We start from the raw sequence: 12765 nt of genomic DNA, 5'->3' as shown, positions 1-12765 counted from the left end.
ATGATGCAGTCATTCTGACCCCTAGAATGTCATGTTTGAGAATGGGCGTCAAACTAAATAACATTTCTTGACCACAGCCTTCTCTCGCCTTTTGTTCTGTGACCTGGAAAAAGTTGCAATGAAATATTCTGCACTTTCTGTCTCAAAAACCATTTGGAAAAATTGACTTAACACTTCATTATTTTTGCTATTTCAGGCAAGACTTTATAGCCCAGTGCTGCATATATTTATTTTAAAGTAAGCTCCATTGAGCTCAGTATGACTTAGTATAATTTCAGACAAAGTTTTTCTCGTGCAATCACATTATGTCGCCCATTCATCAAATTTCAAGGAGCCCACATAGCTCAACTCCCATTTGCAAATTTCATGTTTTCCTACCTCTTTTTTATAAACAGGAAAAAATGTTATGAAAGAAAAGAATCATCCTTCTGAACTAGATCTGTGTGCCTGAACATCCTTAGTGTCAAATAAATATGCAAAAATGTTTGCAGCTTTAGCCTGCATAGTGTATGCTGGAATTAAGGATTTTTCAAAACTGTAACTTTTAAGAGTGACCTAGGCTCTTCTTTATTATCTATAGGCCAAATCCCTTTCTATAACTTCTCCTCTAAGCATGAGAACATCATGAGAACAGGGAGAAGTATTATACCATTCACTGAGTCTTCACCACACTGACTCTGTGCACTTGGCCAAAAAATTTATAAGGAATATGGATGCTCATCTACCAAAAAATGGCATATCAATGTCATTGGAGGAAATCCTTGGATTTTCAGATATACAAAAATAGGAGTACAAGAAGAAAGAAGAGAGGGAGGAAAAGCTACATGGTAAAATAGTACCCAAAATATCACAAAGTATGTATGACTGGCAGGAAATCACAACATTTTAATCTTATAATATTACATTGTTTTGGTAGTGTTGTCTTCTGAGTGTTTCTATTAACTGGAAATCTAGTGAAAATGAACAGGATAGATAGATAATGTAGAAAAGTGGGTAAATGACAATACACTGAACAGGAAACAAGAAATAAAAGTAGGAGGGGGAGAGAGAGAGAGAGAGAGAGAGAGCAAAAATGATTGAAGTAACAATGATAAATAACAGTCTCTTATGATAACAAATCATGGAGGTATAGAATGTTTCATCTCTGATCCCAAATGTCATTTGAGACACTATATTTATGATCTTCTTCTCCTACCTTTCCCACAAAAACCCACACACATATTATCTGCTAGCCATTTTAAGTGTGTCAAAATATTTTGAGATTAGACAGCCTTCTACTACTATAACCGATTTTGCTTGTGTCTAACCAATTTGATACACCACGTTAGGATGTATAGTTAGGAACCCAGAAGTTATTTTAAGTATACCCAGAAAATTGAATAAGAGCAAGATTTTTCTCCTTATAAATACTGTCATGCTACAAACTATAGTACATTTAAAATTTTCTCTATTTCCAAAGTAATTTGAAATACATAGTTTTCAAGAAGTATCTTGTGGTCTAGATCATGTGATGCTACTGAACTTCAGCCAAGTCCTCACTTACTCTGTTCACTTAGGACTTATTGGATCTTCTTGGACTACATAGACCAGTTTTTGCTTACATAGAAAGGTTCTACCTAACTTTGTTGTGTGCTTACCTATATGTTTTGTAACCATTTTGTCCAGATTTCTGGCTAGCTTTAGATCTGACTTGGTCTGCAGACCTGCCTGCGAGACCTTGCTCCAGAGTTTCTGGTTCTTAGTTCAAGAGGTAAGGATCACAAAGGTTTTTAAATATGGTTCTGTGATCCTTTGGATACCAACCTGTCATCTTTGTCATCAGTAATAAGAATTAAATCATGTTTTGACCTCTCCCCACAGGAACAGAAGACAACTACATATATCATAAGAAATAAATATTTCACTTGGTTTGAAATTACTGTTCCAATTTCCGTAAGATATTTTGTCCACCCTACTGCTGGTGCTATAAAAATAGTTGCAAATAGCTTCTGCTTTGACATAGGAAGAAAGAAAAGTGGTTTATAATCAGGATCAAGATGGCATCAGCCAAAGTAACAGTCAGCAAGGTCAAAGGCCACAGGGTAGATTCCTGCAGAAGTCCAAAATTTATAGTACTAAGCAAACCAGGCTTCAGATCAAGTGGCAAATGTCATGAGGAAAAGATCGATATCATAGTTAATAGATACTGAAGAGCAATTAAATGGGTATTGTATTTGATAAATTATCAGTGGGGTTAAGCACATACAGAAAGCATTGTAGGCTGCTGCTTTGCAGCTAAACAAGTCAGCCAATGCAAATTGAGCCCAAATGATTAATGATTATGAGCTGCATTGCTTGCCAAGTTGAAAAGTCATTGGGAGGAAAACAAAACTTAATTTTTGGTTTTTTTTTAAATTGGAGTATTATATGTTTGGCCAACACAATTGGTTAGAGGAGAATTATATTTTATATGGTTTTCACCATAGAACAGGGGTCTTCAAACTTGACAGCTTTAAGACTTGTGGACTTCAGCTCCCAGAATTCCTCCACCAGTCATGTTAGCTCAGGAATTCTGGGAGTTAAACTTGCCAAGTTTGAAGACCCTTGCTATGGAATTTTGGAGAGAAGTTGTGGACTGGCATATTGTTGGGGGAAATATGCTGATGTTTAGAGAGGGCTGTAAAGCACTGTGAAGTGGTATATAAATGTAAGTGCTGCTGCTATTCTGCTTCTTCTGACCATTGGATTGTCCCCAGTCAAAAATGATAACATCATAGGTTCAAGGAGGATATTTTCCACTGTCTTTCCACATGCTGCTTGTCCAAAAGGTGCTTTTCCAAAAGGCAACAGAAACTCCATAGATTCTGCTTGCTCCCCTCCTCTTCCATCATTGTATAACATTTATGCCATTTCAATGTGTTATGATTATAATTCCCAGAATTGCTCACTGGAAATTCTGGGAGATATTATCCCAACACATCAGGAAAATTAGGCACGGGTGGGAAATCATCCCTACTACTCATGAATGTCCTATTCCTCAGCCATTCCCTAAATTATTTCCTATAGAATTTCTAATGGGTAATCTAATAATCTCTACCAAATCTAATAATCTCTCAACTAATGAAAGCAGAGGAGATGAACAGAAAAAAAAATGAATGATTTCTCCAAATATTATTTAGAGACAATATTCATATTTTTTATTGATTTATTTATTGAATTTATATTGCCACCTATTCACCCATGGCGACTTGAGGCAGCTTACAGAATGTAAAATCATATTTTTAAAAAAACCAATAAAAACTAACAAAAAGAATCAAATAAATTAATAAAGTACACCCCCCCCCCAACTCCCATCCCTTGCCCCGACAACAGCACTTCACACCAGCCATTTGATTGGCTCCATCCCGCTCTAGTTCAGACTTCTAAACAATCATGAATACTTTACCATATAACTGAAGCTACCATATTGACAAAAGTTATGGTGTTCTTAGCGAAAGGATAGTTCATTATATATTAAACTAGCTTCAGTGCAAAGTGCTATAGTATCATTAGAACTGATAGATATCCTGAAAATCCTAGAATATTGAATATTGATCCTTTCAAAATGAACTAGATCTTTAGTGGATCCATTTTTAAATTGCTTATCATTTTAAAGCACTTTGGGCTTTGATTAGTTCCTCCTTCCATTCATGTTTCTTCCAGCCTTGTACAATGAGTAATTCTACAACTAATTTGTTTGTCTGTTATTTCATTTATCACATAGTTATATTTTTATTACTCAGGGAATTGATTCATTACATTCAATTGCTTTTTGTTTATTATGCAACCAAGGAAGTCACTACATTTTAAGGGTGAGTAGTGTACTGGCTGCAATACCATCAGTGCATAAGTAATAAAAACATTTATTTATACTCTGAATTAAATTTGAGAAAATACAACCAGCAATTGATTACTGAGAAAAAAATAGAAAAAATACCTTTGGTCTCGCATTTAAGCTTGTAAAATTTTTGCAGTATATTACACAATATATAGTCACCCTGGGAACTGAAGCCAAACATAAGCCAATTAAATTTTAACACTCTTTCCACCTTCCCTTTTTCCTTCTACTTTCCTCTATCATTAAAAATGACACCTCTTCTTTTCAATCCTTGACTGACATTGAGAATGTAGCTACAGAGACAGAAGTGAGTTTATGGAACCAATTACCAAGGTCAGGTTCACACTAGCTGAGCAGATTTGACCACATAAGTTTTAGAGAGGGGGATTCATTTTCTCTCTCGTCCCTTGAGCTTTTAAAATTTCTAGTCATGTTTCCCAAAGAAGAAAGCAGCAGCAAATGTTATCTCAAATACAACATATTGAAAGGAAAAAAAGGTAAACATTAGAGAAAATTGAATGAGTTGCAATTTAAAACTGAAAGCACATACAAACATTAACCTTCCTTGCACACATACAGTGGTTCTTTACACAAATTTTGCTCAGACAGACTCCAAAATTTAAACTATTGTAAGTCTAATTTGGGAGAGGTTGAGATATTCATTATTAGGGCAACATATTAGGGAAAACTGTAACATTGCTTTCTTAATTTGATCTTCTGCTAAAAAAAAAATGCTTCCCACCCTATCTTGTAAATTCAGTAAATGCCAGTTTAAGTTCATGAATGTTAGTTAGAAATATCTAGACCTATCACCTGAATTCAGATTATCAGTTTACCAATGTCTAAAACCAAATATCATTCATTGTCCCCTTCCAGCCTTTCTCAATATGGTTTTCTTTATATCTGTTGTTCTACACCACTTCAAATTCTGAATATACTGCCCAAATGTACGAGGAAAACTAACCAATATAGCAAACCACTGTGGTCCTGTTATCTCCTGTAACCTTTGATGGATTTTTGTTGATCAGGACTAAAACCATGAGGCTTTAAGGATTTATTTATGGCTAAACGATGGAATATGGAAAGAAGAGATAATTTGATGTATTTTACAGGAAGATAAGTTACTACAATTGTTTATACTTCTTGTGATGAAAGGAGGGGTCATTTATTTATACATTTCTTTCCTTTTTCTTTACTATATACTTATATTGTTCTGTTCTATTTTTTATTTTCTGTACTTTCTATTTATTCTTTTTATTCTTTTTAAATTTGTATTAGTTTTTATTGTCTATGGAGATCACCCAGGTCATATTTGTCCCAAAGGAGCTTTTTCAAGAGGCAAGCACACTTTCTGGTTTGTCTTTGAAGAAGTTTTTATTGTTGCAATTGTAATTTCTAATAACATTACTATTAAGAAAGAGAAAGGCAGTTCATAAACACTTCAGCATATTTCAACCTTTGCTGGAACTGTCTTTTTTGAACCATCCATAAATGGGTCTTGAGTCTGGGCCAAGAAAATAACATACCATAAACATCTCAGACAAGCCCCTCCCTAGTTCATATGAAGATAAAGGGAGGGGAAAGGAGGGAAATACTTGTAAGATTCCCTTACTATAGCTTTATAATGAAAATAGTACTAACCTATATCACATTGGTCATCTAGTCTGATCTACTGTGAAAAACTAATATTGCCCATCTCAACTATATGACTATGGATGGCTCACAGCATTTCAAATTACTTAAAAAGCAAAAAAATATAAGAAATATAGGAAACACAATATAAAAAACTCATACAATCGAATCAATAGCCAAGATATACCAAGAACCACCAGCAATAATCAACAGTCACTCTATAGCAGGGGTGCCGAACTCCTGGCCCGCAGGCTGGATGCATCACGCACTGGCCACACCCAGCCCTGGTTTAGCGAAGGGGGAAAAAGACATGATACATCACGTGACAACAATGTGACACCATAAGTTTGACATCCCTGCTCTATAGGCTCCATCGCACACCCAAATCTCTTTGCCTGATACCACTTAAAATCATTTACATAAGACACATTAAATGTGAGATGAAGAAAAAGATTAAAATACCTCAGGGAGGGGAGGGACATAAAGAAATAGAAATAAACAGAACAGCATCCAGCTATTGCCAGAGATTGGCAGCAGGGTGACCAGAATGACTAGAGCAGCCCTAAATGGCATACAAGGAGTTCCAAAATTAAATACAATTTAATTTACATTTTTAAATGAGTGAAGTCTTCTGAGGCTGCAAATCTCATAACACTTTAGTATTTGTAGTTATTATTTATTTTATTGTCAAAATTTAGAACTCAAACAGTGTGACTGTAGGTAGTATATAGCATAAAAAATAAACAATAAACTAACCACCATTCATATAACATTAAATATATTAAATATAATAAATATAAAATAGTGATTAAGCAATATAGCAGAATCACCAAAAGAGGTTTCTCACTCAACTGACTTCCAATGCCTGGGAAGACCAGATCTCAGAAAAATCTCAACTGTCAAATTAGTAAATTCTTGAGAAATTTAGCAATTTATATGTTATTGTAACTATATGTTTGCTGTTCTCACTATATCAGACAATGATACTCAAGTGAAAAGATTCTTATTGTTGAGTTACAGTAGTGGTTCCCAAAGTAGGCGGTACCGCTCCCTGGGGGTACTAAGAGGCAAGGCGGCCAGCAGGGGGGGCGCTAAGAGGTGGCAAGGTGGCATTTGAGGAGCCGGCCCTCCAGGTTCACCCATTGAGGCTCCGGCTCCGGAGCGATGCTACAGTCAATGGGTGAACCTGCAGGGCTGGCTCCTCGAACACCCCTGACACCTCTTAGCATCCCCAAGGGGGCCAGCAGAGGGGTGCTAAAAGGCAGCAGGGGGTGGCACGTCGAACGCAGCCACCATAGCACATAATGTGCCACCGCTTCCACATTGCAGGTGCCAGCTCTGGAGCGGTGCTAGTCAATGGGTGAAACTACAGGGCCGGCCGGTGCCTCGAATGCCCCCCCTGTCATCTCTTAGTGCCCCTCTGCCAGCCCCCTTGGGGATGCTAAGAGGCGGCAGGGGGGCGTTAGAGGCACTGGCCCTGCAGGCTCACCCCATTGACTGTTGTACTGCATTGGAACCAGCAGCATGTTGGGAAAAACCGCCACCACCGCTTTCCCAAAGTGCCACTGCTGTCGCATTCTGTCTGTCTGTCCGTCCATCCATCCATCCATCCATCCATCCATCCATCCATCCATCCATCCATCCATCCATCCAAAAGGTCTGTTTGCCTGCCTGCCTTCCTGCCTACCTACCTACCTGTCTTTCTGTCTACCTACCTACCTATCTACTTATCTACCTATCCATCCATCCATCCATCCATCCATCCAAAGGATATGTCTATCTTCCTGCCTGCTTGCCTGCCTGCTTGCCTACCTACCTACCTATATATCCATACATTCATTCAAAAGGCCTGCCTGCCTACTTACCTACCTACCTACCAATATAGATATATCTACCTATCTACCTATCCATACGTACATACAAAAGGTCTGTCTGTCTTCCTGCCTGCCTACCACTTACCAAACAACTTACCGAATGACCTACCTACCTATCTATCTGTCTGTCTATCTGCCTGCCTGCCTGCCTGCCCCCCCTCTCTCTCCATTCATCCATCCATCCATGTTCGAAGCATCGGCCCCACAGGCACATCGGGAAAGTAAAGTAAAGCCAATCTGGGAGGGAGGGAGGGAAGAAGGGAGGGAGGGAGAGAGAGAGGGAGAGAGAGAACTGATGAATCAGATTGAATGAGGCCTAGTTTAGACTGAGGCCCTTTTCCACATTGAAACATCTTTGCCGGCACATTGAAACCTCTTTGGCTTCTATTAAAAGTTTTGTGGACAAAACGTGGTCGAGACTATCAGTAAGCTCTCACATTTTGTTGGGGCTTTAAATAGGATCCATTGGTCCAGATCTCCACCCTAAAAATTACTTTTCCCCAATGTATTACAGTGCCAATTCTGAAGAAGGCAAAACCAAAATGTACTGGTAAATTACAAGGAAAACACACGCGTGCACACACACACACACACACACATACACACACACTCCCTTCTAACCCTACTGGAGCAGGTGATTGGACTAGAATAGATATCTCATTATCTTTCTCCTCCCTCCCTCCTTCTTTATTTCTTTTTCTTTCTGTCCCTTCCTTCCAGCCTCCCTTTTTGTCCCTTTTTCTTTCTTTCCCTTTTCTCCTTCTTTTCTTCCTCCCTTTCTTTTCTCTCTCTCTTTCCCTCTCTCAGGCTCACCCCTTTAGATCAGGGGTCACCAAACTTTTGAACCTCAGGGACCACCAAACTCATAATTTTAAATCCCAGAGACCACTAATATGAATTTTGACTGATGGTGGCTTTCTGGCGTTGGTGGGAGAGAGAGAGAGAGAGAGAGAGAGAATAGTAGACAAAAAGAACGAATTATTTTTAGAACAGTGAGGACCACTTTTATTTAGTTTGCCAGTCACCTGGCCACGCCCACCCAGTCACATGACCAGCAAGCCACTCCTACCCAGCCACATGACTAGCAAGCCACACCCTCAAATTAGGCCACACCCACAGAAATTTGAATCCCATCCCTGGGTGGGTGGCACCGAGGATGAGTTTGTAGCACCAAGGGGGCAGTGGACTTAAAAAGTTTGGGAACCACTGAGTTACAGGATAGTTTTTAAGAGTGTATTGTGTTATAATGGTTAGTAGCAGAGAAGTCCAGTACATAGAGCAGGTGTTCTCTTCCCTAGAACATTATAATTTTGTGTGTATTGTTCTGTAGTCCAGTGATGAAACATAGGTACATATTAGACATATTAAATGAAATGCATTATCTATACCTTCTCTCCTGTCCTCTCTTTCTTTTCTGTATATAAAAAGATAACTAGAACAAAGAAACAGTTTGAGAATGGATGTGCAATCCATCCCCATCAATCACTACTCTACTTGAAATCATCAATTCATCCTTAAACAATCCTTCAGTTGGTTCCCTATTTTAAAAGGAACCTTTTGGATTTGTTTCTTCACATACATACATAGGAAAAATGGGTAATTCAGCTAGAAAAAGATAAAAGTGAGCTGAACTAGCCAATGGGTGGTAGGAGACTACACGCATGCAGAAAAATATTGTGCAGCCGCAGAATAAATATATTTCTATTAGTTATGCATTTATACTTTAACAGTTATTATTTTGTTGTGTTTAAAAAAAAACAAATTGCCAAATGACTTGAAAATAGGGGATGTTGAGGAAGAGTACAATTTCATACGTATTTGAATAAATTAAATTCATTAAAACAAATTTCTTCACTGGAAGCTGATTTATTATCAGAATGAAAAAAGCCGTTGATGTATAAATCTCTTTCAAATATTAAACACAGTGTTAATGTTACTGGGCAAGTGTGAAAAATCAAAACCTCTGAAATTGGGAAGAGAGCAAAGGGATTCATAATACAATATGATTTTTGGTTACTTTATTTCCAACAGCAGATCAGGCCATTTTAGGAGAGTAGGCTGGAAAACCTATCTACATTTTCACTTTTTTCAAGGCTAATTATTTTTGAAATTGAAAGCACAGGTGAGCAGATTTCAGTACTGTGTTTTCTCCTCCCACACTTCCCAATTTGAAGCCCTGTGTCATGGAGTTGATTGATCCAACCCTTTCCCTGTTGATATTGTGTGTTCATATACCTCACTGCCTCTCTCTGAATCTGTTTTTTTACATGTCCCAATCCCTTCAAGGAAATGGGTAGAAAACATGTCACCCTCCTACATATCACAACTGTCATCATCCATAATTTTGAACAGGGCTGCTGATATTCCAGTCAACAACATACAGAGGGACATACGGTTCCATCACTGTTCTAAAAATAATTTGTTCTTTTTGTCTACTATTGCCAAAAGCACTGCTGCTTTTAAATCCATCCTGAACTCTTGGGCAAAACTACTGTTATCAGTTGGCAATTGTGATTAAACATTTTTAGCACACATGTTATCCTGACAGATTCCTGGGTGGTTTACAATAATAAAAATATAATATCATAAGAATGAGTTAACACCTCTTCTCTCATATAACAAAAAGATTAAAGGTTTTAGTGCCATTAAGCTAGCAGGCAAAACAGAAGCAATAAAATCAAGTTAAATGCCTGGACAAATAACACTGTTTTCACATGGTGCCAGTAAGATTATAGCAGTAGTAGTATCTATGGGGCTGCCTTAGGAGGGTGATACAAGCCAAATATTCCATTGCCTAGAAATCAGGGGAACATGTGCCTTGTTTGTAAGACAAGCTTCCTATCTTCCTCTGTAACAAATAATTAAGGCCTTGAAATCTTTTGACAAGCACAACAAAAACAATAGCTATCTTGGAAAATGATGGTGATGATGATGAAGATAATGATGATTCATTTTTAGATATATACAGGATTCTAATCTCGGTACATAGAAAACATACAGAAAAGGAAAGAAATGATAAACAGAAGAAAGGAAAAGACTAATTATTTGGGACATTGATATAATGAGCGGCTTAATACTAGCAGCCCAAGAAAACCAGGAGGTTGTATCAAAGGGAAAGAAAGTTTTGTGGAAAAGTACAAAAGAATAAGAGGTGAGTTCACATGGTTTCTGTCACCTTTTCTCCACAGAGATGATCTTCACGATTGCACTTGTTCCAGGATGCAGTTCACAGCACACAAAATACAAAGCAGAGGGCTTTTAAAGAGTTTGGAAAAATATATTTTCAGAATATCTGAAAACCAGAAAACATTACAAGTTGCCTACCTACATCAGAAGCTTCCTGCCTTCAGGGTTCCTGCCTTTGAAAATATCATCTCCACTGCAAGGGTAAACTTGGAGCAGTGATTTGTACTGCTAAACTCTCTAGCTGTTCATTGACATTTAAATTCATTTCATTCTGTTCAGTACATCTCTGGCTCCTAATTTATTTACCAAATATTACTCTTGTGTCTGGACATTTTTTTAAATCTGATTGACCTTTATGTGCCGATCACAAATATCCTTTTCATATTGGCTTGGTATCTGAAAGATGAAATATTTGTGAATGTTATTCCCTCTCACCTCTCTGATCATTGTAAATTATAAAGTTAGGGTTGGTTACAGACATAGATAAATACATATATATAGCAGATGTGTTTTACTTTCTACATCAAGTAGATAATAGATAAAAGGACAGCCTCCTGTGTTGGAATTAGTAAAACTCCAACAAAACAGCAATATGAGTGTGTCAATAACAAAACTTTCAAGAACATTTTTAGGTTCCCCTAATATATACTTTTAATTCGTTAATAGTATTATTTGTCCAAGCCATTTCAACATTTATATGGCATCAGTGAATGTAACTTCCATACATCAATGATATTGATCATACTAAGATTTGTTTAATGTATAGACCTATAAACAACAACAAATTGTGGATAACCCTTAAAAACATGGGTGTAGCAGGCCATCTCATCTGCCTATTAAAAGAAAGTAGTATAACGAACAAGCAGCAAGAATTAAATCAAAATCTGGAGAAATTAAATGGTTCAAAAGTGGGAAGGAGCACAGATTATTTAATCTATATACAGATATATAATAAGCAATGTTGGATAAGAAGAATAGAAATTGGGAAATTATCCAATTCTACAAACCATAGAGTAGTTCAACAATGGAACCAGTTATCAAATGGAGGGGTAAACCCCCTTTACTTGACTATATTCAAGGAAAAATTGAATATCATTTAGAATAGAATAACAGAGTTGGAAGGGACTTAGAGTTGGAGGTCTTCTAGTCCAACCCCTTGCCCAGGCAGGAAACTCTACATCGCTTCAGACGAATGGTTATCCAAAATCTTTTTTAAAATTCTCAGTATTGGAGCACTCACAACTTCTGGAAGCAAGTTGTTCCACTGATTAATTGTTCTGTCAGGAAATTTCTCTGTAGTTCTAAGTTGCTTCTCTCCTTGATTAGTTTATTAGTTCATTGCTTCTTGTCCTGCCCTCAGGTGCTTTAGAGAATAGCTTGACTCCCTCTTCTTTGTGGCAGCCCCTGAGATATTGGAACTCATTTGTTGGATATTAGTGATATTAAATTGGGACTTTACAATGAATAGAGTCCATGGGGTTGGAATGGTAATCTAACTAATTCCTTCCAATTTTATAATTTAATGACATTTCCCCCATGAGCATTTTTCAGGAACGGCATTATTAAATTGCTAGATTTGAAGGATTAATCATCAGTAAATGAGATATTATAACTAATAGACTGTTATCTTCCCCAAGCCATGTATCAAACCAAAAATATATTAAATGGATTAACTTTTTTGTTTATCAAATGTTTTTATCAGAGAGATGAGTGACCTCCCCCAAATAATGCTGTAACTCTCTGGAATGGGATGACTCACCATGGCCAATTTACCATAGTCCACTTGCCGTGGCCAACTCGTCATGACCAACTAACTGCAGCCAACTTGCCACAGGACAATTCATCACAACCAGCTCACCATGGGACAATTCAACAAATACAAAAGTTGAATTAATTTTGACAGAACTGTGGTCAATAGTAATAAAATAAAGTCAATCCAGAAATACAACAGCTAGTTTTGAAGAAAACATGATCACCAATAATAAAAGTACCTGAATGAAACGATTAATACAGCATTGAACTGTTTTGTGGCAAGTTGTCCTGTAGTGAGTTGACCACGATAAGCTGATCACAGCGAGTTGGCCACAGAAAGACCTGAAACTCTCATTCCAACCTATCTCTGTCTAGGCCAGTTTAGAGTTCAATTATTGACAAGTGCAGTCATTAGTCATTATCATAATCAATCATGTTGCATGAACCCAACTTCTCTATGAAAGG

The sequence above is a fragment of the Pseudonaja textilis genome, chromosome 3, assembly GCF_049901715.1.
Source record: "Pseudonaja textilis isolate UNSWEBS1 chromosome 3, rPseTex1.2, whole genome shotgun sequence".
Classification (NCBI taxonomy): Eukaryota; Metazoa; Chordata; class Lepidosauria; order Squamata; family Elapidae; genus Pseudonaja; species Pseudonaja textilis.
This window is presented reverse-complemented; position numbering follows the sequence as displayed.